The following is a 6334-nucleotide window of genomic DNA, read 5'->3' as shown; positions in this document are numbered from 1 at the left end:
TTTGAATAATAGATAACCGTAATTGAGTGAGATATGACTATTTTTTTTTTAAAAACAATACATTAAAATATTTAAAATAATTATTTAGGGTTAAACAAATTATATCTAAAAATTAAAATCATATCGGAACAATAGCTATAGGTAATAGTAATCGATTTTCTTTATCCTGGTTATGTCCAAAACATAAAAAGGATCATTTGAGTCATCTTGTATAACTCAAATATTAATTTTAAATTATATTTGAATAATAGATAACCATAATTGAGTGAGATATGACTATTTTTTTAAAACATAATACATAAAACTATTTTTAAAAATCATTTAGGGTTAATCAAATTATATCTAAAAATTGAATTAAAATTAAATAGGAACAATCGCCAACGCTATTAGTTATTACATTTTCTTAACTCTGGTTGTGTTCAAACCGCAAAAAACATCTTTTGGAAATCTTGTATATGCGAAATAGTAAATTTAAATTATATTCGAATAATAGATATCAGTAATAGAGTGAGATATAATTATTTTTTTTAAAAACAATTCATAACAAAAATTTTAAAAATAATTTACAGTACATCAAATGAACTTCAGAGATTAAATTGGAATCAAATCGGACAATGCTATAATGATTAATTGTTCTATTTACTTAACCCTCGTTATGTCCAATACTTAAAAAGGATCATTTGAGTCATCTTGTATAACCTAAATATTAATTTTAAAATAAATTTGAATAATAGATAACCGTAATTGAGTGAGATATGACTATTTTTTTTTTTAAAACAATACATTAAAATATTTAAAATAATTATTTAGGGTTAAACAAATTATATCTAAAAATTAAAATCATATCGGAACAATAGCAATAGGTAATAGAAATCGATTTTCTTCATTCTGGTTATGTCCAAAACTTAAAAAGGATCATTTGAGTCATCTTGTATAACCTAAATATTAATTTTAAAATAAATTTGAATAATAGATAACCGTAATTGAGTGAGATATGACTATTTTTTTAAAACATAATACATAAAACTATTTTTAAAAATCATTTAGGGTTAATCAAATTATATCTAAAAATTGAATTAAAATTAAATAGGAACAATCGCCAACGCTATTAGTTATTACATTGTCTTAACTCTGGTTGTGTTCAAACTGCAAAAAACATCATTTGGCTATCTTGTATATGCGAAATAGTAAATTTAAATTATATTCGAATAATAGATATCAGTAATAGAGTGAGATATAATTATTTTTTTTAAAAACAATTCATAAGAAAAATTTTAAAAATAATTTACAGTACATCAAATGAACTTCAAAGATTAAATTGGAATCAAATCGGACAATGCTATAATGATTAATTGTTCTATTTTCTTAACCCTCGTTATGTCCAAAACTTAAAAAGGATTATTTAGGTCATCCTTTATAACCTAAATATTAATTTTAAAATAAATTTGAATAATAGATAACCGTAATTGAGTGAGATATGACTATTTTCTTTAATCACAATACATCAAAATATTTAAAAATATTACTTAGGGTTAAACAAATTATATGTAAAAATTAAATTGAAATCATATCGGAACAATAGCTATAGGTAATAGAAATCGATTTTCTTCATTCTGGTTATGTCCAAAACTTAAAAAGGATCATTTGGGTCATCTTGTATAACCTAAATATTAATTTTAAAATAAATTTGAATAATAGATAACCGTAATTGAGTGAGATATGACTATTTTTTTTAAACACAATACATCAGAATACTTTAAAAAATTATTTAGGGTTATTCAAATTTTATCTAAAAATTGAATTAAAATTAAATCGGAACAATCGCTAACGCTATTAGTTATTACATTTTCTTAACTACTCTCACGAGATGTCCGTAAAAAACATCATTTGGCTATCTTGTATATGCGAAATAGTAAATTTAACTTATATTCGAATAATAGATAACAGTAATAGAGTGAGATATAATTATTTTTTTTAAAAAACAATTTATAAGAAAAATTTAAAAAATTATTTACAGTAAATCAAATGAACTTTAAAAATTAAATTGAAATCAAATCGGACAATGCTATAATGATTAATCGTTCTATTTTCTTAACCCTGGTTATGTCCAAAACTTAAAAAGGATCATTTGAGTCGTCTTGTATAACCTAAATATTAATTTTAAAATAAATTTGAATAATAGATAACCGTAATTGAGTGAGATATGACTATTTTCTTTAATCACAATACATCAAAATATTTAAAAATATTACTTAGGGTTAAACAAATTATATGTAAAAATTAAATTGAAATCATATCGGAACAATAGCTATAGGTAATAGAAATCGATTTTCTTCATTCTGGTTATGTCCAAAACTTAAAAAGGATCATTTGGGTCATCTTGTATAACCTAAATATTAATTTTAAAATAAATTTGAATAATAGATAACCGTAATTGAGTGAGATATGACTATTTTTTTTAAACACAATACATCAGAATACTTTAAAAAATTATTTAGGGTTATTCAAATTTTATCTAAAAATTGAATTAAAATTAAATCGGAACAATCGCTAACGCTATTAGTTATTACATTTTCTTAACTCTGGTTGTGTTCAAACCGTAAAAAACATCATTTGGCTATCTTGTATATGCGAAATAGTAAATTTAACTTATATTCGAATAATAGATAACAGTAATAGAGTGAGATATAATTATTTTTTTTAAAAAACAATTTATAAGAAAAATTTAAAAAATTATTTACAGTAAATCAAATGAACTTTAAAAATTAAATTGAAATCAAATCGGACAATGCTATAATGATTAATCGTTCTATTTTCTTAACCCTGGTTATGTCCAAAACTTAAAAAGGTTCATTTGAGTCGTCTTGTATAACCTAAATATTAATTTTAAAATAAATTTGAATAATAGATAACCGTAATTGAGTGAGATATGACTATTTTCTTTAATCACAATACATCAAAATATTTAAAAATATTACTTAGGGTTAAACAAATTATATGTAAAAATTAAAATCATATCGGAACAATAGCTATAGGTAATAGAAATCGATTTTCTTCATTCTGGTTATGTCCAAAACTTAAAAAGGATCATTTGGGTCATCTTGTATAACCTAAATATTAATTTTAAAAAAAATTTGAATAATAGATAACCGTAATTGAGTGAGATATGACTATTTTTTTAAAACACAATACATAAAACTAGTTTTAAAAATCATTTAGGGTAATCAAATTATATCTAAAAATTGATTTAAAATTAAATCGGAACAATCGCTAACGCTATTAGTTATTATATTTTCACTCTCACGAGATGTGTCAAACCGTAAAAAACATCATTTGGATATCTCGTATATGTGAAATAGTAAATTTAAATTATATTCGAATAATAGATAACCGTAATTGAGTGAGATATGATTAGTTTTTTAAAAAACAATTCATAAGAAAGATTTTAAAAATAATTTACAGTACATCAAATGAACTTCAAAAATTAAATTGGAATTAAATCGGACAATGCTATAATGAATAATTGTTTTATTTTCTTAACCCTGGTTATGTCCAAAACTTAAAAAGGATCAATTGGGTCATCTTGTATAACCCAAATAATAATTTTAAATTGTATTTGAATAATAGATAACCGTAATTGAGTGAGATATGACTTTTTTCTTTAAACACAATACATCAAAATATCTTTAAAAATTATTTAGGGTTAATCAAATTATATCTAAAAATTAAATTGGAACAATCGGTAACGCTATTAGTTATTATATTTTCTTAGTTCTGGTTGTGTTCAAACCGTAAAAAACATCATTTGGCTATCTTGTATATGCGATATAGTAAATGTAAATTATATTCGAATAATAAATAACAGTAATAGAGTGGCATATAATTTTTTTTTTTAAAAACAATTCATAAGAAAAATATTAAAAATAATTTAGAGTACATTAAATGAACTTCAAAAATTAAATTGAATAATAGATAACCGTAATTGAGTAAGATATGACTATTTTTTTAAAACATAATACATAAAACTATTTTTAAAAATCATTTAGGGTTAATCAAATTATATCTAAAAATTGAATTAAAATTAAATAGGAACAATCGCCAACGCTATTAGTTATTACATTTTCTTAACTCTGGTTGTGTTCAAACCGCAAAAAACATCATTTGGCTATCTTGTATATGCGAAATAGTAAATTTAAATTATATTCGAATAATAGATATCAGTAATAGAGTGAGATATAATTATTTTTTTTAAAAACAATTCATAAGAAAAATTTTAAAAATAATTTACAGTACATCAAATGAACTTCAAAGATTAAATTGGAATCAAATCGGACAATGCTATAATGATTAATTGTTCTATTTTCTTAACCCTCGTTATGTCCAAAACTTAAAAAGGATTATTTAGTTCATCTTTTATAACCTAAATATTAATTTTAAAATAAATTTGAATAATAGATAACCGTAATTGAGTGAGATATGACTATTTTTTTTAATCACATCACAATATATTAAAATATTACTTAGGGTTAAACAAATTATATCTAAAAATTAAATTGAAATCATATCGGAACAATAGCTATAGGTAATATTAATCGATTTTCTTTATCCTGGTTATGTCTAAAACATAAAAAGGATCAATCGAGTCATCTTGTATAACCTAAATAATAATTTTAAATTATATTTGAATAATAGATAACCGTAATTGAGTGAGATATGACTATTTTTTTAAACACAATACAACAAAATATTTTTAAAAATCATTTAGGGTTAATCAAATTATATCTAAAAATTAAATCGGAACAATCGTTAATGCTATTATTTATTATGTTTTCTTAATTGTGGTTGTCTTCAAACCGTAAAGAACATCATTTGGCTATCTTGTATATGCGAAATAGTAAATTTAAATCTTATTCGAATAATAGATAACAGTAATAGAGTGAGATATAATTATTTTTTTTAAAAAACAATTTATAAGAAAAATTTAAAAAATAATTTTTAGTAAATCAAACGAACTTTAAAAATTAAATTGGAATCAAATCGGACAATGCTATAATGATTAATCGTTCTATTTTCTTAACCCTGGTTATGTCCCAAACTTAAAAACGATCATTTGAGTCATCTTGTATAACCTACATATTAATTTTAAAATAAATTTGAATAATTGATAACCGTAATTGAGTGAGATATGACTATTTTTTTTAAACACAATACATCAAATTATTTTTAAAAATCGTTTAGGGTTAATCAAATTATATCTAAAAATTAAATTAAAATTAAATCGGAACATTCGTTAACGCTATTAGTTATTATATTTTCTTAATTCTGGTTGTGTTCAAACCGTAAAAAACATCATTTGGCTATCTTGTATATGCGAAATAGTAAATTTAAATTATATTCGAATAATAGATATCAGTAATAGAGTGAGATATAATTATTTTTTTTAAAAACAACTCATAAGAAAAATTTTAAAAATAATTTACAGTACATCAAATGAACTTCAAAGATTAAATTGGAATCAAATCGGACAATGCTATAATGATTAATTGTTCTATTTTCTTAACCCTCGTTATGTCCAGAACTTAAAAAGGATTATTTAGGTCATCTTTTATAACCTAAATATTAATTTTAAAATAAATTTGAATAATAGATAACCGTAATTGAGTGAGATATGACTATTTTCTTTAATCACAATACATCAAAATATTTAAAAATATTACTTAGGGTTAAACAAATTATATGTAAAAATTAAATTGAAATCATATCGGAACAATAGCTATAGGTAATAGAAATCGATTTTCTTCATTCTGGTTATGTCCAAAATTAAAAAAGGATCATTTGGGTCATCTTGTATAACCTAAATATTAATTTTAAAATAAATTTGAATAATAGATAACCGTAATTGAGTGAGATATGACTTTTTTTTTTTAAACACAATACATCAGAATACTTTAAAAAATTATTTAGGGTTATTCAAATTTTATCTAAAAATTGAATTAAAATTAAATCGGAACAATCGCTAACGCTATTAGTTATTACATTTTCTTAACTCTGGTTGTCTTCAAACCGTAAAAAACATCATTTGGCTATCTTGTATATGCGAAATAGTAAATTTAACTTATATTCGAATAATAGATAACAGTAATAGAGTGAGATATAATTATTTTTTTTTAAAAACAATTTATAAGAAAAATTTAAAAAATTATTTACAGTAAATCAAATGAACTTTAAAAATTAAATTGAAATCAAATCGGACAATGCTTTAATGATTAATCGTTCTATTTTCTTAACCCTCGTTATGTCCAAAACTTAAAAAGGATCATTTGAGTCATCTTGT

This window comes from Anthonomus grandis, unplaced genomic scaffold (genome assembly GCF_022605725.1).
Source record: "Anthonomus grandis grandis unplaced genomic scaffold, icAntGran1.3 ctg00000515.1, whole genome shotgun sequence".
NCBI lineage: Eukaryota > Metazoa > Arthropoda > Insecta > Coleoptera > Curculionidae > Anthonomus > Anthonomus grandis.
Note: the sequence above shows the minus strand (reverse complement) of the source record.